The sequence below is a fragment of the Hippichthys cyanospilos genome, chromosome 1 (genome assembly GCF_059441005.1).
Source record: "Hippichthys cyanospilos isolate Australia breed blue-spotted pipefish chromosome 1, RoL_Hcya_1.0, whole genome shotgun sequence".
In the NCBI taxonomy this organism is placed as follows: domain Eukaryota; kingdom Metazoa; phylum Chordata; class Actinopteri; order Syngnathiformes; family Syngnathidae; genus Hippichthys; species Hippichthys cyanospilos.
In genome coordinates, this window is record NC_142369.1 from 1084258 (window position 1) to 1110923 (window position 26666).

The 26666-nt window shown below is 42.9% G+C and overlaps 1 protein-coding gene across 3 annotated transcripts in view; it reads left to right on the plus strand.

The window, feature by feature from the left end:
• Nucleotides 1-26666, plus strand: part of ptprda (protein tyrosine phosphatase receptor type Da) — a 292760-nt gene that overhangs the window by 81555 nt on the left and 184539 nt on the right. For all 3 annotated transcript variants that reach the window (XM_088424682.1, XM_088424666.1, XM_088424683.1), the window contains exons 5-6: nucleotides 21591-21649; nucleotides 23336-23441. The gene's annotated coding sequence lies outside the window, so the exon portion shown is untranslated. The remainder of the gene's footprint in view (nucleotides 1-21590; nucleotides 21650-23335; nucleotides 23442-26666) is intronic.

Here is a 26666-nt window from a genome sequence, read left to right on the forward strand (position 1 = left end):
AAAATGCGGAAAAATACCCTTTAGAATCTTAGGAGTTTTATTAGCTGTGGTTTTTGGACAAGTGGGTGTGTCCAGATGTGTGCGGTGTTGCTGTATGGCTTGTCATTTGAGGAATGACTTCAAATATACAGTTTTGTCAATTCATTCATTTAAATGTTGTTGTTTTTTTCAACTCTTCATCAAATAATTGGCATATTAATTGATTTTAGAATATTTCAGCCCTAACGTTTTTTTTGTTCTTTTTTTTGGTGCTAAGAACCAATTAACTGGATTCGTATTATCTCCTGTGGCAAATACTGATTCGGTTTTTGAACAATTCAATTGTAGTAAGCCTGAAACAACTTTATCACAAAAAACACAAGGAAATCAATGATTGGACGCAGGGGTTTTTGAGTCCTTACCTTTGCCAGACAGAAAAAAAGCAGGCATTGTACATTTATGGACTCAATCATAAAATTGATCTATACAGTGCCTTTCAAGCGACCCGATGGCGCTTAACTGTAACTCAAAGGCATTTAAACTATAGAGCTTAGCATTTTATGTGACAATGGCTCGTCACTTGGGAGCTCCCTTTCAGCTCCTCAAGTCAGTGAATATATGTATATATTTTGTACTTCTAGTGGCTGCCATTACATTTGCTGTCGGCTTTGAAAAAGTGCTTGGCCCCTCCCCCTCTCCGCACCCCCTCGAGGGAAGGTGGCATATGGCGAAGGCACATTGAGGTGTCCTCTCCATGCCTGAGCGTTGTGAAGCCAAGCGTCAGATGCTCACTTCACAGGACAACGGCGCACTTTGAGGTGCGCCGGGCATCCGTGAGAGGCGTTCTGCTTGCAACGCGCTTGCCCACTCTTGCTATTATTAGCCCTCCGTTTCCGCTTTCTTGCTTGGTGCCAATCCGGATAAAGGCTCCGGTTGTACAATCAAATGGAAGCCTTAAATTGTCTTCATATATTCCTCGTCACTTGGTTACTTACGCAGTTGAGTGCTGTCATTTGTTTTGCACTTTTGATATCTTTGGAGTGCATCCATCCGTTTTCTATGGCCGCTTATCCTCACAAAGGTCGCAGGCTTGCTGATCCCTATCCCAGCTGACGCGCGCATATTATCGATCTATCGATCCGTCGATCCGTCGATCCATCTATCTATCTATCTATCTATCTATCTATCTATCTATCTATCTATCTATCTATCTATCTATCTATCTATCTATCTATCTATCCATCCATCCATCCATCCATCCATCCATCCATCCATCCATCCATCCATCCATCCATCCATCCATCCATCCATCCATCCATCCATCCATCCATCCATCTATCTATCTATCTATCTATCTATCTATCTATCTATCTATCTATCTAATCGCTAGCTAGCTAGCTACGTATCTATCTATCAGTTTGCTAGCTACGTATCTATCTATCAGTTAGCTAGCTACGTATCTAGCTATCTTTCATTTAGCTAGCTACGTATCATCTATCTATCCATCTATCTACCTACCTACCTACCAACCCACCCACCTTCCCACCTACCCACCTACCACATATACACAGTAAAGTTCCTCTACAATGAAAAATCCCCTCAAATTTTTACTCATAAATGTGCATTTTCACATTTTACATCGTGTTATTATTTTACATGCATGAAGTACTTAAATACAAGTGAACTGTACTCAGTAAATATACTGTTTTGGATCTGAAAATAGTATAAGCCACAGTAAAATGATGACATTTGATTATGCAGCGATTCTTCCCGCACCACAAGAGGGAGTCCACTTTGAGAATTGCGTTTACAATGTCATTATGGCCACGCTTTTTTTTTTTTTTTCCCCTAATTGACAGTTCCTTTTGTTGATAAGCCGCGTCGTCCCTTTTAAGTGCACGCGCCGCCGCCCGCGTCCCACCCGAATCCCCGAAGGCGCTCGCCCCCTCCCCCCCGTTTCTCGTTGACGTATCTTTAATAAGCAGCGCTAATTAAGCGGGCTTCAAAAACAATCGGATTTCGCTGTTTTGCTGTCAGACTTCCGAGCGAAGAAAATGACATAATAGGCCGAGCGGCCATTAAAAGAGTGTTTTGAACAGCCTGTCATCTCTCGGTGCTAACATTTCTGCTGCAAGTGTATACTACTTGACACTTATTATAGAGGGACATCGTGTAAATGTTACTTTGTAAATGGCCAAAGTGGGATATTTCAAAGTACTACACTTGTGACAAGCTTAGCTCAAGTCATCCGTATGCTCGTCTTTTTAATGGAGAAAAAGAGTGCCCCCCCAAAAATATGTGTATATTTGTTCACTGTCATTCTGGACCATACCTTCCCATTTTATAATCCAAGCAATAAAGCCAACAAACATCTTTTTTGAAAAATGTGTGCAGTATCTGTGTGGTGTAGTGATATTACAGCTTTCAATCATATTTATAAAACAAACAAAAAAAAACTTACAAATACATGGAAAAATACTGTAGATGGAAAACATAAAAAACACACAGTATAATAAAAATACATGAGTGAAAATAAAACATTCATGACAAACAAAAAAGTTCTTGTATAAAAAAAGGATAACTAAATTAAAGATATATAGAGCACACAAACTATTGTTAATAATAATATGAGTTAATTAATAATCTAATGAACCTTAAATATTTAGTATTGGTGAATATATAAGAAAAAATACCCCAAAAATATACAGTACTTTGTAATAAAAAAACACAAAGGAAAAATATTTATTATTATATATTACTATTCATATATATATATATATATATATATATATATATATATATATATATATATATATATATATATATATATATATATTTTTTTTTTAATATATATATATATATATATATATATATATATATATATATATATATATATATATATATATATATATATATATATATATATACATGAATAATACATGAAGAAAACTTACAAATAAATGGAAAACAATACTGTAGAAAGAATACTGTAGAAAACAAAAAGTACAATAAAAATACATGGATGAAAGTAAAACATTCATGATGAATGCACAAATGATAGAATGACAAAAAGAGCATTATGGGAAAAACGTTTGTAGCCAACAAGCATGTTCCAAGGTACTTGCAAGTACCATCATCAAAACATTAGCTCCGAGTTCCGTACCGCGCCTTAATAAAGATTGAGAAAAAATTCCGTTGTGGAAACGAAGCAGTTCTGAATGTTTCCCGTTGGGTTTTCATGCTTTCTTCCGAGATTTGTTGGGATTTTCCAAACTCCCGGCGAAAGCTCGGGATAAGAATGTTGAGCGCAACGCGATTTACCGTGAGCTTATTTTTGTAAACCCGACGAGGAAGGCGGCGGGGGTAAACAGGAGTTTTGCGCTTGTGGAGAGGGGTGGCAAAAATCACACTTTTACAGGAGGCATTAAAAAAAAAAAAAAAAAACCTAACATCTTCCAAGCAACTCGGGGGACGCGATGAGACCGGCGCTCTCCGAAGCTGAAAGCTTGTTAATTGGTGTTCATCGCACTTCCAGGGAACGTCATTCGCCGCTCTAAATTTAAGCGCGCCGATGAAGGTGTTAGCAAAGTTGCGGGGGAAAAGTTCTGCTCTCCGGTGCATTTTGACACCTTTTGTGTGGAAGTGCGCTGCGAAACTCACAACAGTCGGAAGGTGCGAGAAAGCGGCGCTCTTCAGGGGAACGTCTTGCGGCCGTATTAATGCGGGGATTGAAAAATGTAAAGTGGATGATTCACAGCGTTAAATTCGGCGTCCGGAGTTATTGGTTTGGGCTTAGGTTGCTGTCAGCGGCCCGGCTCGGTTAATCGCGCCATCTTTTGATTTAGTGCCGTGACCTCGAGCCCGTGCCTGCCGCTTATTATGGGATGCCGGCATATGGAGATTTGCCCGCCTTTCCTCGCCGCCGCCAATGCCGACAAATAATATTCTGCCGTTCAACCGATATCATGTGACGGGAGCGTTACATTATAACGTCAAAATTAAAACGCAGAGTGTGATGATCGGGGGGGAAGTGCACAAATTAAGGGGTTGGGGCCTACGTTCTTGCGGTCGGGGATGCAAACGAGTCTTTTCGGGCCCCAAATCTCATCCGGTTCAAAGTCAAAGTCAAGTTTGTTGTCAATTTCTTCACATGCGCTTAACATACAAAGGAATGGAAATTGCGTTTCTCACTATCCTCTGCGTTTTACATGTACAATAACAAAGTGCAGGTGCGCAAGACCGGACAATCCGAAAAACTAGATTCGAATCTATAGTAATAATGTAAAGTGCAGTATACTTGATCTACTTTGCCTAGTGTTGCTAAACTAAGAACTAAAACTAAAAACTAAATACTAAACTAAATACTAAAACTAAATACCAAAAACTAAATCCAGTTTTGTCTTTTACGGCGACAGAACAGAAATTCTACGAGAACCAGACCAGATGAGTTTTTTTCGAAATGGATAGGATGGCGAAGAATAATGGCAAAGGTAAATTTGTTTCGGAATCTCCCAATGCTACCTTTGTCAATCCCGATCCGCATATCCAGCATCCCTGCCTTAGTGTGCGTCCCCTGTCACTTTACCGCTTGTACGCCTGCGCCTTACAAATCCTGCGCAGTGCAGGAATGCTGCTAAATACATGATATTTTGCACTCATATGTCTAAAGTTTCTTCCACTCCATCTACTCTAGTTTATGCTCAGAATGTTAGTCTGTTCATTTTTTTGGTGGTTGGTTAATATAGCCCTTATTGCTCTATTACTGTTTCTTTTTTTTATTGCCTAGTTTATTATTTGCTCGATGATGGTATGTAGTCTGCTTGGGGACGTAAACGGAATAAGAATTTGATTTGTGTAGTATTACGATGCATATGACAATAAATGTCTTGAATCTTGAATAGTGGTGCGCGAGGTGATACCGGGGGGTATGAAGTGTAATTGCAATAAAATAAGAATTTTCATTTGGACAGTGGTATTTAACAAAAACAAGTTATGCATGACGTGCGCTTCAATTCTACGCTAGAAATAGTTTTTAACGCGAAACCTAATTGTCAGACCCCCCCTTTTCTGTTCCCTCTTCAACACAAATTGTTTAACATTCAATTGAAAGCTGGATAAAAATAGGTGGGTGCAAAAACTCATTTCCTATAATGCAGTCGTAAAGGCTTAATTAGTAATACGCTCCTCCAAGAATAAGCCTCAGAATAAACAATAATCTCCAATTATTTCCGCGGCTTTTTTTCCCCTCATTATTTTTGGTGGCGGAGCCGGGTTGGGGAAACGCCACGCCGCCCGGGATTTGCTGGAGCTCAACCCCGACACCTCGCGGGGGCTTTGCGAGAAGTTGAAGGCTGAGATCCTAATGCCGGCATTTCTGCTTGGCCCGCCTGCACGCGCCGTAATTGCGTCCTGTCAGGTGGAAAAGCCATCGGTCAGGGTGGGCGCTGGGTAAATTCAATCGAAATGGAAAACCACTCATTGTTTTTAAGTTTTTGCTACCGGCTGTTATTATTATGCTTTTTTTTTTGCTTTGACTTACGAGATAAAACTAGACATATTATGGTCGGAACTCTACTCACTTCATAACAGTCAACAATTTTTTTTTTCCAAAAAAAGAGGCTTGAAGCTGTTTATGGCCATTCTCAGTTGAGGTTTACTCAAAACTCAACATATAACAAAGACATTTGCACAGCTTCCTTTGCCTTTCATTCCGCTAACTAACTAACTAGCCCCTGCGTTGAGCTGCTCTTACCCTTGAAGCAAGGCACTGAAAAAGCTATCATTTAAATATAAGGTATAATGCCAATGAATAAATGATTCAATCACTCGGGATAAAAAAATCAACAACCTCCAACGGATAAAGCTGAGAATGACGCCTGAAGAGGGAGGCAAAACAATATAAACAGAGCCAACCCCACGGGTCATGACAGTTGTCGATGTCGTAAAGCGGGAACAACGCCGCAAAGAGGGGACAAGAAAACGTATTATTCCACTTTGTATGGTGAAAAACACGTAAGCCAAGGACGCCGTAACCCGGGGGTCCACCGTCCAACCCACCTGTAGTTTGGCAGTAGTTCTTCCGCATAGCATTATTATCGGTAGTCTGTTTCTGGTCTCGAGTCCAAAAATGCCACCCAAGACTTCCGAAAGCCAAAGTTGAGTCGCATCCATCTGGACGCGTGGCTCGCTGCTCGATACCGGCGTCCATTTGAGCGTTGTTTTTTTTGCGATTCATGGACATCCTTTGATTTTCCCGGTCGCCTTTCTTTTCTCAATTACATTTGCTGCCCATTAGTAGCGTGATTCAAGGCCTCTGTGGAACAAACTGCCACCCGATCACACCATTATTATTCCCTGATTAAATTCATGCTTGAGGGGAAAAAAAGCTCCCAAGTCACTCACGCTCTATTAAGAAGATTGAGTGTCCATGTTTAACACGATCTAATGGATGGGTGAATTACGCCCCGGCTATTAATGTTTAATACGTAATTGAATGTTCTACATGGCCAAACTTGTTTACCGGGATAATTGATGCTTATGTTGCGCCGTTTGTCTGCGACACACACACGCCGGCACGCGCGCCCGCAGGAAACTAAAAGGAAAGGAATCCAAGCCCCGGTAGTTTTTAGACTTGACTTTATGGCGTTTGGAGAGCAAGCTTCGCAATACGGCAGTCAGAAAAGTCGACAGCTTTGACGTGTGATGTTCCGAGTCGGGGCTTCAACTCGCCGTTCCTCGGGAGACCCTCGGGGAAGGCCGCCGCCGCCGCACGCAACCATCTGCGGCTGCAGCCCAAAGGCGAAACATGCTGCGCGCATACGAGTGTATGTGTGGAAATGAACAGGCGCATATCTGGTCCGGCTACCGCAAACTCGGCCGATTCGTTTCCCTACTCGTTTATATTATGCGAGCCTGCGTAAGATTGCGCAAGAATTTCAAATTGCGGTGACAGGACACGGCCGGACCGGAAGTCTGACCGGCGCGAAGCCTGGATTGGCCGTACGGATACCCGCCGTAGCTGCCGAGAATCCGATTGGTCGCTTTGGATGCGTTTGGAAGCGCGGGGCTGCCAATAACGGAGTAAATATTTTTGAGCGTCAAACTCATTTGAATGTAATGGCAAGCGTGCCAAAAAAATCCATTCACGCAGGAATCGCCTTTCTCGTGAACTAGGATTTAAATCGATTGAAACCGTCTCCAAATTGATATTATAGATAAAAAGGAATCGATTGGCTTCCTGACGGATTTCGGTACTACGTCAAAGCGGCACTGTGGCATGACCTCACCTTTTCTAGAACGCGGCCCGTTATAAAAAGTCGCACGGCAGGATACACGAAAACAAATTGCGGAAGAAATTCAATTGGCGTGTACTCATTGAAGGCAAAGATTTCTGCCCTTATATGGAAAATGTTGCAGGCGCAGGTACCTTGACCAAAATGAGCAGACTGGCACTAACATGTGACGCATGGTCTTTTTGCATTTTCTCTCACAAAGTGGCTTTGACCCTCGCGACCAACAGCGAACCAGCATCTCCGCGAGGACACGCCGACCAATAGCAGACCGGCATTGTAGTGACGTGTTGCATAGAGGCATTGACAGCAACAGAAAATAAGTGCAATTACCTAAAAACGCCTGCAGATGGAGACAAAACAAGCCAAATACCGCCAACCGCCTAAGGTCACGACACTTGTTTTTGAAAAAAACGTAAGCTGGGGACGCTGTAACCCGGGGGTCCCCTGTATGGATATGGGTCACCGTTCACGTTTTGATTCCTCGTACTGGTACGGGTCTGAAAAAAGTGGCATCAAACATCCCCGGTTTAGCATCAGATCCCGACTCGGCGCCCCGACTACTGATGTCTCACGCTTGATCCACTCTTACTCGTGTTCCGAGTCGCACCATCGGTAATCAATACGGATGACTTACCGAGAAGCGAAAAGACACACTTCCGGAAGAAGGTGCCGGCCTCCGTCCTCGCCGTCCTCGCCGTCCTCGCCGTCCTCGCCGTCCTCGCCAACGCTGTCCTCCCGTCAACCGAGCCTTCCTCCCAGGTGCTTCGCATTTAGTTTGAACTTCCAGGCGGGTTTAAGCCGATGAATAGCTTTTATTGAATGCGAATACGTTTAAGGATGAGGATTAGTCAGCACTTTTTCTCCCATGATCTCAATCCGCCGGAGGATGTGCTCAGCGTGTTCAAAAAAAAAAAAAAAACAGCAGGGAAACAGATTTTAGCTACAGAAAAACAGTCATCATTTATGTCACCAGTAAAATAAGAAGCATGACGCCAAATTGTGACTTTTCTTCATCAATCAGTACCTTTCTGTTCCCTTAAATGTCATTTATGGTGAGAAAAACCACCAAAAAGTCCCAGATCCACGGGCAAATCTGACTTTTTGTGAAGTAACCGCTTTGGGTCATTTTAGCCATTTGCAGTGTTCTTCCAAAAAGGAAACATGTTCTAAAACAAGATCGGGTAACTGGCGACCGGTTTGGCCGCATAAGCGGACCCTTAATTCATTGTAATGAAGACTAAGAACGACGACGATGGCGGCGGCAACGATGATGACAGTGACGACGACGACAACGATGTTGACGAGATGATGACGGTGAGACGCCGACAATGACGACGGCGGCGACGACGATAACGAAGACGGCGACGATGGCGGCGGCAACGATGACGACGGTGACGACGGTGACGTCGACGACGCAAACGTGTTCGACGAGCTCGAGGAAAACCGTTTCGGATGACCAAATGTCCTTGTGAAAATCGTATTTTTCAGTCTTTCTGTTTCCCCCCGATCTCACGCGAACTTGAACCTGAACTCGGTGGCGAGTTTTTTTCGTGCTTGTGTCTCCGACCGCTCCGCCCCAATATTAACTTTACATCGGTATTGCCTTGAAGAAAGTCTTTAGCGCCCGCCAGCGATTTCTTTCAAAGGATTTCCGGGGTTCGCTTTAAGCACGGCTTAGAAGTGAGTGAGTGGCTTTTCCTCAAGACGTCGTTCAACAAAGGGGCCCTTTTAAGTGCGCTCAGCGTCCTTTGACGACTCATGTCGCCTTGACGGGCGTAAATGGCACCCGGCCGCCCCGCGGTACGCGTCGTCGGCGTGGCAAAACGGATCTCTCGGCGCAACGGAGCGCCCGCGAACTCCAAGCGCGCCTTTTAATTTGCGCAAAAGCGCGCCGTTGACGCCGACGGACTTTCAAGATGTCACGGCGCCCGCACGGTGTCACTTTGTGGCTAAAAGCGCACGATTCAGCGAGCGCTTTAAGAAGCGGCGGCTAAACGAAAGCGTAAATGTGAAAGGAGCCGCGCGGGGACTGTCAGCTTGTCTGGCGTTCTTTTGAAGACCGCTGTTTCCTCTTCCTTCCTCGGGCCCACGCCGCGCGCACAATGCTGCCAATTAGTTAATGGGAGGACGGCGGGGCCGGCCGCGGGCTCGCATGCGCGCTCGCGTGCGCGCTCGCCGCAACTCGGAGCTTCAAAGGCTGCCGGAAAGCGCTTAACAAGCCGAGCACGTTGCGTACACGCCTGCGCCATGGCCGGGGGAGTTAGGAGAGGCGCACAATGGGGGAGGAAATGGCCCTTTCAAGCGCTCCGGAGACGCTGATTGATACCATTTTAAAAGCAAATCAAAGTAGATGTTTGAGAGCTGGCGGAGCATTGTTGCGCGGATGCGCGTCGGCCACCGGGGGGCGCTTGTGAGGCACCCTGGTTTCAGATTCGGGGGATGATTTCCAATCGTCGCTTTGTCGCTGTCGAGCTTTTTCTTTCAATCTATTATCCTATTATCTATTCTATCAAATCATCGAGTGGTGCCCCCACTTTGTGTTTGTGTCCTTGGTTGTTGCTGAGGACCAAATCTCAGCTTTAACTGTCCTGGTGGGGACCGTTTTGGTTCAGATTCAGATCTTCAGATCTTATTTTGAGGGTCAAGACTCACTTTTAGACTATAGGTTTGAATTGGATTTTGGTTGAGGTTAGGTTGAGGGTTAGGCAACCTGTCATGATAGCTGCTAGGAAATGCGTTATGTCATGGGTTAGGGTTAGGGTTAGGGTTAGGGTAGGAGGTTAGTTAGCATGTCTCCACTTTGAGAGGAAAAAAAAAAAAACCCTTGTTTTGCTGTTACCATCATGCGTTGGTCAAGGATATTGCAGATTACATACTGTAGTAGAGTCAGTTCACAACTTTTAGCTTCTAAAAGGACAATGCAGTCTCCAAAAGCAGTATGGCCTTGTACAGTGTGCTGTTGGAAAAAAAGGCTCATTCGTGCAACTGGGATCGTCCCTATTATTTTGGAATTAACTTCAATGCAATTCAAAGAAAGTCATTCTCATCACACGTCAGTGAGATTGAGGCAGTGAATTTCAAAGTGGTTGGGCAGTCATTTTTTTAAGACTTAGATTAGCGGTTCTCAAATGGCTGTATGTGAAGGGAATTCTGGGAATGACGTTTGAGATGTTAACAAAGTTTCTGCGCGTCTCAACAAATCTCTTTTAACTGCCATGACAGGAACGGTGCAGTTTCATTTCCAAATGGAGAGCAAACGAATTGGAACATGAAGCAACTCATTGCATGTATATATATATATATATATATATATATATATATATATATATATATATATATATATATATATATATATATATATATATATATATATGAAAGATGGGCACTAAGGTGATCAACTTCCTGCTAACTCACAGCTGGTTTTATTCAGGGACGGCAATTTTGCATGCTCAGGCACAAACGATACCCTCAGGTGAATCATTATTTTAATAAAAATGCAAGCTAATGCTGATAATAAAGTCATAATCATTTGTTTTCCTGGAAGCCCCGACTCAAAGCAAGCAATCCAAAGCACGTTAGTGTGTTTTAGCGCCGCCGCCGCCGCCGCCGCCAAATGAAGTGCTGGGAACGATTATTCCGTCCCCGTTTTGACTTCTTAGTGAGGCCGGGATTTATCGAGGACACTTAATAAAACTGTAGCATCTGATTAATGTTCTGCGCCCGGATGATAAGGGCGATACATAAAATGCCGGATGGACGCATGCGCTACTGTAGTTAGCGGCTTTAATGTATTCTGGGCCACCGAAAGGCTCCCACTTGAGGGCCGCTATTGATTTTGCACCAAAAGTGTCTTCCTCGGTTGATTATATGGGGGGGGGGGGGGCTCAAGGTCTGAGAAGTCAAGCCAGTGTAGGATAAACATATTTATACGAGCCTCCCTGGGTTTTCTTTTTTTCAATTTATATGTATTTTAAGGGAACACAGAAAAAGGGGTCTTATAGGGGCAAAGTCTGGACCACTTGACGAATACGGTCCATTCTGTTATTTAGTTGTTGATTTGTTTCATTTGTCTATCTAGAAACGATCGTTCAAATTGGAAAAACACGTAAGGTGGGCTGCTATACTAAGTACCTTATTTTCCGCACTATAAGGCGCACCTAAAAGCCTTAATTTTTTTTAAAAAGCTGGCGGTGCGCCTTATATATGGATGAATATTGAGATTGGGATTGGTAGATAGGGAACGAACTGATAAAGTAAGCTTCTTTTGTGTGTTTACAGTTAAACAAGATTGGTCATATTGACATGGAGTTATTATGCTATTGAGAGTCTTGATTTGAGTTATTATTATTACTCTGAGGATTACTATATTGTGATGGAAAAGGTTTGAAACTCAAACCGAGCTTGTGCAAAATAATGCTATTGATAGCTTGTGCGTTACTTGTTTAAACGTAGTTAATAAATATGGTAAACTGAGATGAAAAATCTCAGTTTCACGATTTCGCTAATTTTGAAATGGTCGAATTATAAAAAGAAATGATTGCGCAGGCTTAGCGCTGACCCAGTCCGTGTATTTTTATTTTTTTTTTCAAGGCTTCGCATCCTAACGAACACTCTTGAAATGCGGACGCACTCGCCAAAGTGGAATATTGCCAAGTTCTGGTCATCTCGGATCTGTTTTGGATTCCGTGTGGAAAAATTATAGCCGAGAGACCTATTTTTATCAAAATTGACATTTGGAATATTGACACGTATGTAACACGATTCTACGCGGGGAGCACGCGTTGTTATTACGTTCTTGTTTATTTTTTGTCAATTTTGTCACAGAGCACTGTAAAGAAATCAATCCAAATAGAATATCAGTCTTGCGGCAGGCTTGTCTTTTTTTTTTTTTTTTTCCCCCTTCGTGAATACCGAGCATTTGCTGTATATGAAAATGCTAAAAAAAAGAAGGAATCCAAGCTGCTCTCATGTCCTTCATGTGTCTGTTGTTTGTGTTCCCATGCATATTCATGCGGTTACATAATATTAGCCGCTTTTGGGCTTCCATAGTTTAAAAAAAAAAAGCAGTGGCTCCATTAACATTTCTCTGTTGAAAATCCGAGCGTGGCGCCGGGCGCGCAGATGGCGCTTTATGCAAGGAGGGCTCGGGACGATCGATACCTCATTAGCGCCTCCTGCTTGCCGCCGTTCACGTTTTGTCACTTTACCTTCGCTTTTCCACTCGGCCCTCTCGGCCGTATTTTTAGATAGGCCGGGGAGGAAACGGGGAGACTGGGATAGCTGGTGGCGCCGCTACGCTTGGAGATAATGCGGGATGGGCCTCGGGCGTGTGCGCCAGCGTGCGCGCGCGCGCGCGTGCGTGCGTGCGTGTGGCCAAACGTCCCTGTTGTCACTTTAGATAAGAGGAGGGAAATCGGATTGGTCGCCGAGGGACCGGCTAAGTGCTTGTCGCTGTCCCTTTGGCGTCTTTGCCGCGCGCCGTCCCCGTCCCGCCGTCTCACTTCCGAACGGACAACGGGGCGGCGGGTCGATGGAAGCTCGCGAAAATATGCCAGCTTACCCCTGTCACACGCGCGAAGAGTTATGGCAGCGATTTGCGACGCCCCGCATATTCGGCTGGCGATAGTGGCACGGGTCCCCAAAGTAAACTTTGCGATCAAATAAATCCCATCTGCAAGCGTTTAGGAAAGCGTGCGTCCTGTTGTTTTGAACCTCGACCGGATTTGCTGATCTCCAGAAAGTTTTTGTCTCCTACTGTTTTTTTTTTTCATTCTTTTTGGTAGATTAGTCAAGCAAAATGGCCCAAAGTGGGTCCAAATTGACACCGAGGGGTTAAAACAGTCCTTCTTGGGGCACCATACAATGAAAGGGAGGGGGCAAGTAGGGAAACACCTTTTGCTTTTGGGCTGTGAAGTGTAATTGCACATCTATGACACCAGGTGGTGCAGTGGCGCTCTCATTGTCAAAGTAAACTTTTTCAATAAGTCAACAATGTATAGTTTTTTTTTTTCAAAATTAAATTCATGTCTAATGTGATTATAAAAAAAATCGACACTGACATACCATTTTTTCTAGTTCGAATATTTCAGCAATTAGTGTTAATGTTCCAGATGAAATTGACATTTATTTGTTCCATTTTTGTTGGTCAAAATGTTTCCAGTTTGAAGAAGGATTGACATGTGTATTATTGATATTATTATCTATTTAGGCATTTTACTTTATTTCAGATTCAGAATAAGCTGTAACCTGTATAAACCCCTGTAAAAAGTAAAGGTTTGTAACTGGCCAAGTTTTGCTGAATAAAAGAGTAAATGGACCATGACTAATATTGTGATGCAAAAAAATGACGCGCAATGATACGTAAAGTATGCATCCTCGTATCAAAAATGCGTCAAGGATGCAGGGAAGCAGGCAAAAGAGAGCTTTGTTCATACATACATATATACAGTATATATGTATTTTTTATTTATTTTTTTTCAACCTTAGAAATGAGTATTCCTCCATTTGCCACTTCTTTCTTTCCGTTTTCTATGAGCTAAAAGGCCTCATGATTGGGTGTAACTTTGAGGCAATTTGACCGGCAGCATAACAGCACTAAACCCACAGCAAATAGTTCTTGCTTTCAAAAAAAAAAAAAAAAAATTGGAAGAGCCTCCAGGCCCAGCCAGACGAGCTGTTTACCCCACGCTTCCACTTTTTATGCTAAACTCGGAGCCTGTCGGCGTTGGCCTCATATTTAATACGCCGTCCCCGCATTCGCCGCCGTCCCTCTCATCTGGCTGTTGGGATGGAAGCCAAAACCCCCCCCCCCCCTCGCTCTTTCATGTGCCTTGGTTAACACAGCCGGCCTTAGCAAACAGCATGATTTTAACATCAGCTTTGCGTTAAGCCCATTGGACCATCTGTGAGTGAAAACATGATTCTATCTTATTGTAGTTTTCTGTAGAGCATTTGGCTGAAAAGTCTATTTTCATTCTTTTATGCACTTTTCTTAAAGCCCAATATGCCACAAAAAGCCAGCAGCGACAGATAAGAAAACTGTTAGTTGGTCTTCAGGAAATATGTCTAAGTGACATATCTACAGCTCTCTAGCGCCGCCCCAGTGGCTCCCTTGACCTTTTTCAAGAACCTATGAAAATGGCAATCAATATAGCTGGGGGGAAAAAAAAAAAAAAAAATATATATATATATATATATATATATATATATAAAAATCAGAAAAGTCTTTGTCTTCTGTAGTATCACCAGCGGACCGTGTCTCCGCCGCTCCGTAAAAGCAATATTATTTTTACCTACGTGTAGCTCTTTAGGGGTTGCCATAGCAACCACCGAGCCGCATATTTGATCTTATCTTGATTATTTATGTATTTTGTCAGAATGTGCCGGGTTTTATGGCGGTTAGGAAGAGCGGAGACGTGTGCAAACGCCAGATAGGTCGCCGACCTGCGCTGGGACGCCGGGAATACCAAACGACAGGCGAGATGCCAAAAAACCATGACATCATCCGCACCGAGCCAAATCAAATTCGAAGCAGCGCGCTTTTTAATTCTCCCTCGACACGCGCTGCAAATTATCAACGCTAGCAGGAATGAAAAAATGCTGAATCGTCGCGAAATGTGATGCGAATGCAGGTAAACACCACCTGCATGTTTGTTATTATTGGCGCGTGTGTACACTCTCAATTCCAGTCATTGGTGAAAAAAATGCCAAACCAGAAAGTAAAGGTTAAAGAAGTAACTCAATTCCCCAAATATAAGGCACACCTGTGTATAAGACGCACCCTTCATTTGGGGCTTAAATGCTGGTATTTTCTTGTGAAAGATATAGCTTTCCTGCATGTTAAGTTCAGTGCGCGTCAGATTTCCCACATTGTGAATGGTCAGTGAACGCCTCACCAGTGGAACTGAATGCACTCAAAGCTGTTGTTTTTGCTTTTCCTTGCTACGCGGTCTGAGTTAATGTTAGCATAAATAGCTAAAGTTGCGCAGCATCCGTGTTTTTCCTGGTTTATGATTGTGTGTATTTGCCAATACCTTTCCTAACCGCGTTTTCTAACCGAAGCGCTCGGCTGCTTACTAAATTGAATCAGCTGGAGACATCATAACATTTACATGATCCTCTGGGTTTTAGTAGTTTTCCCGTGTGTGAACACGGACGGTCTCGGGCGTTGGTTCGGTCCGCTCGCTTCTTTCATTGAAAATAATGGCATAACATCCTCAGCTAACACAAGCTGCTGTTAGCTGCAACAGACACTTGCTGCTAACAGCCACCTGACGTCTCCCCTTGAGCTTGTGCCGTATGAAAATTATTGTAAGAATACATAAAAATGCACGTCTCTGTGTCAAAACGTTCAAATTTGCTTCAAAGTAAATATTGTGTTTGTTTCTAAATAGGTTTAATTTTTTTCATTGGTTTGCACTCAGCAAGTCATTTAGCTGTGTTGCCCTGTGTGCCAAGTTTTGCCAGGTGCTGAGTGAATATGTCTTAATTATTGCTTACTTATTTAGTTTAGTTTATTATTATTATTTGAAAGTATTGAGCCTTGAAGCCTATTTGATATACTGCTTGTTAAAAAATAGGGCACGAAATAGACATTTTTGACCAAACATGATGAATAATCGTGATTAATAATCATGATTTCAATATTGACCAAAATAACGCTGACTATTATTTTGGCCATAATGGTGTAGCCCTACATGAAAGGCATTTTCGCATCAAAGGGAAAGCATTCACCAGATGGCTTAAAATTCATGGAGATGGTGAAAACATGTCAAAATGACACAAAGCACAACCACTTAAGTTATCAAACTGCCAGAAGTTTGCCGACCTTTGACTAAAATACTGCGAGAATGATGTGGAAAAACAGGACCCAAAAAATGGTCAGACTGCAACACAATAAAAAATGTGTTCCCGGTATTTATATTACTATTTAATTCGACATTTCATACAGAGTGTGATGCACTTCAAGCCGGTCATAAACATTCCGTTAAATCATGCAATCATGTTTCTCATCCAAAAGTTCGATCCTTCACCCGGAGACGTTTTTCATGTTGTTCCGCTTTCCGATCGCGCTGTGACGGCGGACGGGGTATTTGTTCTGATTTGCCGGTGACAGCTCAATGTGCACTCTGGTGTGTCACGGACCCGCGAAGGCAGCACGGAAATTTATTTGGCCTCGCTGTCAAGTTTTCTTCCTCCTTCACTTGAAAAAAAAAACGCTGACAAAAATGAGAAAAGAACATCAACGTCATTACATTTAGTGGCTCTTAAATGTTTGTATTACGCGCAACATCATAGACCATCGTTGCTTTTCAAATGGGGGCGTGTTAAGGCACTACTGGGGTGTGTGTGAAATTTTGAGGTTTCTGCTGGTATCAGAAAATGTAATTGAAGGCGTTTTATTGACAGTAACAGTACATTTTCAAATGAAGAGCAAATTAATTGGAACACCAATCAACTTATTCACTGATGTGATGGTGACATCTTTGGAAAACGTTATATGCCTTTATCTTATGACAAGCGGCTGGCGAGCCAGAAATAAAACAGATGGTGTTACACAATCTGCCTTTTAGAGTTGCTGAGGAAAATACGATATACGATATCTCAACAAATGTAGTTCCAATATTTAATAAATCTGACACGGGGGGGCAGAAAGCAGGTTTTTTTCTTCCCAAAAATGAAAAAAAAATGCCATGGGTACATCATTGAAAAAAATCCTTAATGGCTAAAATAGTTGATAAATTGTTTCCATGGACACAAATAAGACATGGTATTAGTCTTACTTGACATAAAATGCATTTTGGCTTGAGTTTATGACAAATTTTACTGTCTCCCTGCATTTTTTTTGCCTTGTCTTGCATCACTAGATGGCAGCATTGAACTTCACCTCAAATCGCAGACATTTAAAAAAATAAAAAAGAGGCCCAGCAGACTTGCTTCAAGTTGTTCATTGCCACTTCAAATGGATTTTTTTTCTCACAACTTCATACATTAACGATGGCGCATGATTTTAGTACCCCCTCCTGAGAACCAGCCTATTTATTTATGTCTACTTTGTGTCCCTTTTTTGTCTTAGTAAGACAGCAAAGTGACTAAAATCCACCAAAACCAGTGAGATATCGTTGGAAAGGCCATGATGTCTTCTACTGAAGGCACCAGGACTTATTAGGGTATCTCCAATGATTCAAAAGATGCAGGCCAAAATCAGTGTCCGCGACAGTGGACGCAAATGAACGTGGCGGGTCAGAGAAGGACATCATAGTAAGATTAAGAGCAGCTTAAACGAGGCGGCGTTCGGTAATTGATGCAAAATGGCTGGATTCTGCCCGACGGCGACGCCGTATAGTGTCTGTTTTGTTTTGATCCCACAACACGGCCCTACGCCGTCCCCGCCTTACGCTGAAAACGGGGCTTGCAATATAAAGCTCCTTTCCGTGATTACCTTTCCGGCCGTCCTTTAATTAAATCCACTCTGTCTCACATTATTAACCGGACTCCTCGGAGACGGCTCCGGCGCTCCTCTGGCCTGAGAAGTGAAAATGAAACGGGCAAGATGGATGGCGAGCGCGTGTGTGTCGCTCCCGAGACTCCAAACAGCCGTCGTGCCCCCCCCCCCCCCCCCCCCACCCCCCCACCCCAACCCAACCCATCCCATCCTCGTTGTTTGCGGCGCTACTCCAAGCGCTCTGTTTTTTCTCCCTCCCGCTGCCCACTCAGCAAACAACCTGCGAAGATGACCCAGACGTATGGGAGCCCCCCCCCCCCCGAACGCTCTCATGCCCGTTTCTAATTAACAATGCGAGGCGGGGAAGGAGGCGCAGGTGAGGGAGTAAAAATGGGTCAACCGGCAAAGGGAGGAATGCTGTTCTTTGGAGGAGCAATAGCACGGACTAGTGGCCGAGCTTAGTAAGTGCAGCCACTCCGGTGTGTGATGGCGAGCCCAAAACCGCCACCTGGGGACGTTGATAAATACAGCTCTGATCGTTATGGCCATAATAACCGGCGTTTGTCCTGTGAAGTATTCCACCCAAAGGCAGTGGCGGTCGGTGCGTTTCACACTTAGGCCTTCACTGACGTCCCGCTCCGGTAAATAGCCCTCGTAATACCATCATTTAGTACAGCCAGATTAAGCGCATTGTGAGCGCTCAGCGAATGCGTCAGGTCGAATGCGCTTTCTTTTCCTCGGGATGTTGCTCAAGTTGATTTGACCATAAATACCCCATGTTGAGCAGCGTTCGATTCACTTAGTTCACGAATGTGTCTATGTGCCAAAAGACTACAATTAATAAGCAAGCCAAATGGAATCGCTTTCTGTTTTCTCTAACCGGTGCACTCTTCACTCTTCACTTTTCCATCATCCTCTCCGTTTTAGTCATATTCCGGTGTGTGAACAAGGATGAACTCGGACGGCGGTTCGGTCTGCTCGCTTCTTTCATTGAAAATAATGGCATGACATCCTCAGCTAACACTAGCTGCTGTTAGCCGCAAAAGTCACTGGCTGCTAACAGTCAACTGACATCCGCTTTCTGACTATTACGGCAATTTTTAAGGAGGTAAGAATACGGGCGATATAAAAATGCACAAAAACACGGCTTATGTAGCTGGCGGATCAGTCATGCTCCTCCGCCGTCGCCATCCGATACGGGCGTCAACGTTTGACGATGACTTGGACTATTGGCCATGAAAGAGGGGGGCGCGAACGGGCATTTATCGCCGCCCGGCGCGTTAATGTTACCCGGATCCTTTCATCCCATCCGGTTGAAAATCGATGGGACAAAAGCTTTTAAGGCCGCCGCCGTAACAACGTGAGGCGATCCGGCGGCAGGAGAGGATGTGTATTTAAGAGGACGATACTTTCCGAGGGGTAGGAAGCTAAAAATAGAGAGGGGGGAAAAAGAGGTATCGGGTTTCCTGAAAGTGGCGCGCGGAGCTCCCGGTTTTCACTTTGGCTTAATTGCGTTTCCCCGCTTCGCATCCTCCTTGGCGGCGTCTCCGTCGGCCCGTTAGCCTCCGCGTCTCTCGCGCCGCCCTTCCGCTCGCCGCGTTTATCCCCAACATCCGCGTACGGAAGGGAAAGCGATATTGGCACTTTCCGACGCGTCGGCCTTTGGATCCCATGGGGCGGGACCTTAATCACGCAAACCTTGCGGAGCTGCCGTATTACACTTTGCTGATTTACGGCGAGTGGTCAAAGTTTGGTCGGCCTGGCGCGCGGTGGCAAAAAGTGCCTTTCTGCTCCGTTTCCTGTTTGTGGTTCAAAATCAACATATATTAATGACCTTAAGTACAGTTATATGTTCAAAGGAGTAGGAAGAAGTTCACAACTTACCTACCCCCATTTTCTATAAATGAAAGAAAAAAATACATATTATAATTAAAAAAAAAGGAAAATCGGATGACCCAATAATAAAATACAGAAAATAAAAGAAAATTAGACTACAAGTAATTTGAAACGTGTTCAAGTATATTCAAGTGTACTTATAAGCGAAATGCTAAAAATGTATAATCATTTCCCATAATGTCTAGGTATTGACTTGTGCATACTTATAAGCCATGACATTATGGGAATAAAAAAAGTTTTCCTTACTTACTTTTTAATGTAGGACATATACTCAAAAATGAACTTTCCTTTTACACTGGCGCTATGGGAAAAAAATGTAAAAGTAAGTTATAAGTATTTGCAATTGTTGTATGTTCAAATGTTTTTTTCTCATTTTTGTTGTACTTTTTGAAGTATGTTCAAGCGCATGTGCAGATATATTCCAATGAGTTACTCAGTCAAAAATTGGTGTCACAGTTTCATATAAATAATGAAATAACATCAAATCGTCCTACCTTTTTCAAGCGTATCGGCCAAGATGGTCTTTGTATTGCTCTCGGAGAAAGAGGATGGTTCAAACCGAAATGGTTGACTTCCTTTTGGGCCATGTCTCCTTAACTCATTCTCGTCTTTTCAAATGGTAACAACAATAATAAATAATACAATTCTGGTCAAATATCATTTTTTTATGGAGAGGAACTGTCACCCTTAACTAATGCTGGCCTACTATAAGGCGATTTGGCCCTGTAGTGACAACTGTGACCATTGGATGACAGTGTTTCCACACATTCAACGTAGCCATTACCTACATGCAATTCAAAGTGAGGAATGAAAGTCTTTCTTCTTTTGGCCACGATATTCTGTTGGCATTGAAAAATGTGTGAAATTGCTTTCTACATACCGCTTGGCACTGGAGGAAGAGTTAAAAAAAATTGGGTGGGGTGAGGGATTGGTTTCGTGCAACGAAATACTCAGGCCCCAAAATAGTCTCCAACGTCAGCCTCCACCCTCTTTTCTGAGCAACCTGCGCAACGGATGTAGCGCATAATGAATATTCTAGTGACGGCAGGCAGGCAGGCAGGGCGGGAAAGCGCCGGAACAGAACCGCCGCCGCCGCCGCCGCCGCCGCCGCCGCCGCCGCCGCCGCCGCCCCTACTGTTGTTCATTTGGAGCCGCCTTGTTTGAGCGCGATGAGCTGAGCGCGGCCTTTTTCGACACAATGGTGTCAAACTCAAAAGTGGGCTGTGATGTTGCAGCGGAAAAAAAGCAAACGAAAGCTGCCGGATGTGCTGGCTCAATCCGAAGCGCTTGGCATGCGAAGAAGGCGGCCGATGACTAATTCGCCACATGTCGCTTAACCTTTGTGCCATTATGTTACAAATGACTGAAATTACTTTTATTTTTTTTAGCATACCATGAAACAATCAAGAACATTTCAAAATGCAACAGTTCTAACATTTGTATGTGACTGCAGGTGGACGTGCAAGATTTTGATCGCAAAAATAATCATCGTCCAAATTTTGGACCATATAAAACTTTGAAAATTACAGTTTTTGAGATGCATTTTAATAGGAGATTTTACATTGATTTCCTTGCCATTTTTGCAACATTCCCTTGAGCGGCGGTCAAACTATGATAGCCAACTGAAAATTTGTTGTTTACTCGTGTTTCACCTCGACAGTAGGTGGCAGTACAGACCAATTCATGGATATGTCTTAAATTGTTTCAAGTTTTTTGGGTGTTAAGAAATTGAACCACAAGGTATGGATAGAACAATTTGGGTGGTTGAAGAAAAAAATATATACTCATAAACAAGGAGAATTGTTACGCCTTTAAAAGTTTATACAAAATTAGGAAAACAAATGCAGTGTATAGTTTGCAAAGTGTGTGCACAAGAGTTAGTCACACCGGGTTTTTTTAATCACACCCTTCAAGTGACTTGAATGGCAAACAAAGTAAACGTATCACACTTTTCAACATGTCTGCTTGTGTTTCTGCAGGGAAGTTCTGAGGAGTTTTCTTCATCCGAGGCAGTGATAGCAACTCTTATTCCAAATAGGTAAGAGCCATTGTTTTATTTCTTTTTAAATATTTACTCTTGTACGAGTTTGCTTTCTTTCTTTGATTTATTACGCAGTTTACTTTATGGTCTCAGCACAGAGACGTCAGCTTAAGACACATAAACGATGCTGCAGAGACCTTTAAAGGAAATAAGTGCTGTCTGAGTTTGTAATTTCATTCGATTATTTGAGGAAACACATTTTTCTTTGATACGTTTCCTTATTCATAGGAAGTGTAGTTGATCGAATACTTAATCGTATTTTGGGGATTTGTTTGGTCAAAAATATGCAGTATGATCGGGCCAAAAATTAAATAAAAAAATCCCAATTGCATGTCTAAAAAGGACCGAGCCAATAATTCGGTTACTTTTTGTATTTGTTGTTTTATCGATGCGTACATGCGTCAGGTTAAGCTACATAAAGAGACCTCTTGTGGTTGTAAATTCTTACTGCGTTTATTCATATATTGGGGAATGCCTTTTTCTTTGACATTTTTTTTCCTTATTAATAAGAAATACATAGTTATCGTATTTTGAGTAGTTATTTGATCATTTTGTTCTATGCCAGGGCTCCCAACGAACCTTTTACACTCACCATCAAAACGGTTGGGTCAAAAATATCCCTAATCATGGGTTTAAAAAGGGTCGACCCAATTTTTGGGTCACTTTTACCCAACTGTCATGACATGTTTATACAAAGAACCACTTTTTTCTTTTACTGCTTTATATACTGTAATTTATTTCCTGGTTTAATCTATACAGGCTTCAGATTATGATACATAAACGATGCTGCAGTGACCTCTAGTGGTTGTAAACTCTTACTGCGTTTATAATTTCAAATTACGTCATGCCATTCATTTTTAGGGGGAATGCGTTTTTGGCATTTTCCTTAATAATAGGAATGATATTTTATTGATATTTGTTTTATTGACATTTAATCGTATTTTGAGGAATTAAAAAGGACCGAGCCATTAATCGGATCACTTTGAGGTTTGTTTTTTGTTCTTCTTTCAATTTCATGATTAAAGTGGCGGTAAACCCATTAAACCAATTTAAAGCGCAAAACAAAGTAAGGATGTATGTTGTTACACACCTTTTTTGGATTCGACTTGCATGGTCACCCATTCGATACCAAGGACTGATCCCACCATCTTTACGTCAAAGGGAAATCATTGAAAGAAGGCACGAGGGAGCTGACACCAGGGAGCTTATTGTTATTATTATTTTGTTTTTTATCACACTGCTCGGAGATTGCAATCCATAGGCTAAAATGCTGCCAAAACGATTTGCAAATAAAAGACCCAAAATTGTCTAAATACTTGACAAAATTCATGGCAATTTTCTACTCTTCTAATTGGTCATTTCTAATCTGCGTGCGGTGGTAAAACCATTCCAAGATTGCAATTGCATTCCAATGCCTCCAAATAAGACCGGAACGGAATATTTTGACAATGAAACGATTTAGCCACTTGCCGCTGACCGAATGACGTCACCTGTGCTCAAGGCTCAGATAACGACCAATCACAGCTCAAGTCTTTTCTGACTTTCACAAGACGAGGCGTTTTCAAATCGTTTCTAGACAATGCATTTGACTTACATTTCACCGCTGAAAATGGCAAATGAAGTATTACTGTAATTTGGTTTTTCGAGTGAATGTCCACTTTTTTGTGTGTCTCATCCAATCAGTTATTGCGACATTGCATAGTCCTGCTTTAGCCCCTCCCCCTGGGGGGCGCGTTGGTTCCACGGGGACAGCATGTCGGCACCTGCGTGACCCCAGCCTTGATTTATGGTAAGTAGGTCCACTTTTGTCAAAAAATTCCAAATGCCACCCACTTCCAGTGTTTGCTTTTCGACAATTTGCCGATCCCGAGTGCCTGCAGTACTTTTCATGTCAAACATATACCGCGCACGTGACATCGAATGACCAAGATTCAGTAAACGTCTTTCAAAACTGAAAGATTACATCATGAAGAAAATATTGTATATTAGTTCTAATATTGGACACTTGAACATGTCCAGCGAATTTCCATTCTTCCATTTGAACAACTCTTAGCATCGCACCGGATTGGGCTGCGGCTAATCGGGTGATCTGCCGCCCCTGCGCCAATTGCTCTCATTTGCATAAATTAATCATGTAAATCAGCAGAGCGGGCTGTTAAGGCTCGGTGGCAGCTCATCATTTTTTTCATGTGTACAATAGAGCTAATAAAAGCTCATTTCAATGGAACCTACTGGCGAGTGTGCGTCGGGGTTACTGAGGTGGCGTGTGCGATTCGTGAGGGGCTGCTCACGTGACAGGAAATTCTACAGCTCGCTTCCTCGCGCGGATTGCGCAATGGTTGCTTTTAAATCAAAGTAGCCGCAAGATGGCGCCATTTGCTCAAGTAAAGTCGCTTTTTATACATCTTGAAATATATTACGCTTTAAACAAACGAAATATTGATTGGATAATTAAGTGCATGTCCTCCTGAGACACATCTCCTTCATTGGTGTCCACCGTTCGGTTCATTTTGTCCAAGCAAGACAGCAAAGTTAATTCCATACCACCCTAAAACATGAGACGTCGGTGGAAAGGTCGCAAAGTCCTCTGCTGAGCACATAAGGACTTAAGCTCAGATCAGTCGAAAGATATACACTATACCAAAAACAAATGTGGACACAAAAATTAATAGGCTGTCTTCTCAGCAGGATTTTAAATTATGGTCAATGCTTCAAAGCTTTTCGCTTTACTATCAATGACAATATATATATATATATATATATATAGGTTCTATTATTGTTCCATTAAGTGTATACAGTTTAATGGGTGTATGTATTTTTTAAATAGCAAAAAATAAAACAAAAATTGTATTAAAATGTAAAATTATCCAAAAAATGTTGTTTTGAATGCCACCTAGTTAGTCAGATTTCAAGCAACGTTTTCTTTCAAACGTCATAAAAATAGAGAAAATACGTCGTGTGTTTTCTGAAACAGTAATCCATCGAAACACATTTTTTCTGGAAACATGTTAATGAAATGAATCAAGATGCAAATGTCCTTTTTTAAAACATGTAGCCCTTTTTTAACAAATGCCTCTCAATGTGATTTCATAACATCATCGTGTTTATTTACAAGTCAACTTCCGCTCCAAAGCGTTCACCTTTTCGTTCCCCTTTTCCCCATTCCCACTTTCCCCACTAGATGGCAGTGTAGCCGCAATGAATTAGCCACTGAAATGAACTTTTCACTGAAGCTCGGATGAAGCGCACGATCTATTTGGATGCAGCGCGAACGCATCTGCAGTGTTTTCTACAAAACACACACGCGTTCTTTCCATCTGTCGGTGCCGTGGCCCATGTCTGCTCGCCTTTTCTTAGCCCCCCCATTTTCCTTTCCCGCTGTGCTTTTGTCTCCCGCCTTCCCCTCTCTCTTATTCTGACAGCGCCTCTTGCAGAAATACGAAAAAAGAAAAAGATGGAGCGTGTTAGTTGAAGCCGCCTAAGCTTAGCGGAAGCAGCACCAACGCAGCCGACGTTCCAAACGCCGCATTCGGAAAGATGAACTTTTTCCATTTTCTACATATCTGCGAAAAGACCTCGGTCGGCAGCTTACGTAATTTGAAGAGCGACGCCATCCTTCCATTTTCGCCGCCTCCAAAAGTGCTTTCTTGAGGCGGAGCGATAAGAAATGGCAGCCATCAGCAGGAGGCTCCAAGCCCGCTTTATTCATAATAATAATGATCATAAGGAAGTGTTACTCTGAGCGTTTGGGGAACAAAACGCGATATGTGTCCATTTCATGACAAAATTACAAGTCGCACGCAGATTTTTTTTTTTTTAGCTTTTAATGTGGAGTAAATATTTTTGACCGGAAAACTCTTTATAAAATTATTGCAAATGTGTTAATGTGTTAATAAATCCACATATTTAAATACATCCAAACATACTTGCAGATATGTTTCATTGTATTTCTTGGCTAAATGCTAAAACATATCCTCCCCTGATAAAATTCTACTGGGTATTGACACAAGTGGAAAAAAAAATGCTATTTTGGCAGGCTGCTAAAATGCTAAACAGCCTTTTTCCCCCATAACGCAATAGAATATTTACACACACGCACACACATATATATATATATATATTGTCAAGGTAAAACTGCAATACATATCATTCCAAATCCAGGTAGAATAGGTTTATGTTATTTTTTTTAACAATAAATAAAATTGACAAACTGCAAGAAATAGTGTCGTAAACCTGCAATTTATAAATGAAAGTTTCGGAAATCAGTTCGACCGCGTTCGTAAGTCCTTTCAGTTGAATTTGCCCGCCCGCCCGCAATGTTTTGCGGGCACGGGCCTTCGCACGCTTCCGTCACCCAGGCCCCCCACTTTGGGTTTCGCCCTTTTCCCGCATCGATCGTCAGCGGCGATAATATAATCGGGCGTAAAGCCCGACAAGGCTGGCCGGCCCCATAGATCAGCGGCGCAGACGGCGGCCCAATACGCAGGTCATAAACCCTCACCTTCCCCGCCTGACCCCGCATCAATTTGCCTCCTCCCGCTATGAATGCAAATAACAATGCATTTTTGGTGACATGTTTACGGTTATCTCTCTGTATCTCCCGCCGCCGCCGCTTCGCCGGCCGCCCCTAAATGTGCTGACGGCGCGCGGCTAATGGCGAGCGGCGCTCGCCGGCGAGAGCGCCGGCACGTGCCTCCTCCTCGCCCTCCGTCCCACTCACTTGTGTATGCATTGAACTGATAAGTACCGCGCTTCATTTTCCCCATGGCGAGGCACAGTAAAAAAATGGGGAGTAATAATTGCTTTGGGAGGGGGCGCGGGGGTGCGCGCGTGTGCGTCGGCGTGGGTGTGTGTGCGGGTGTGAGACGAGGACAGCTAAATATGCTTGATTGCCTCCTAAGCTTCATTGCCATGTAATGAAATATGGCTGCTGCCGAGCGAGGGCCGTCGGTGCAATACGGTAATCCCGGCGTATTTACGCTTCGCGATTCTCAAATTCACCAATTTTTTTGAA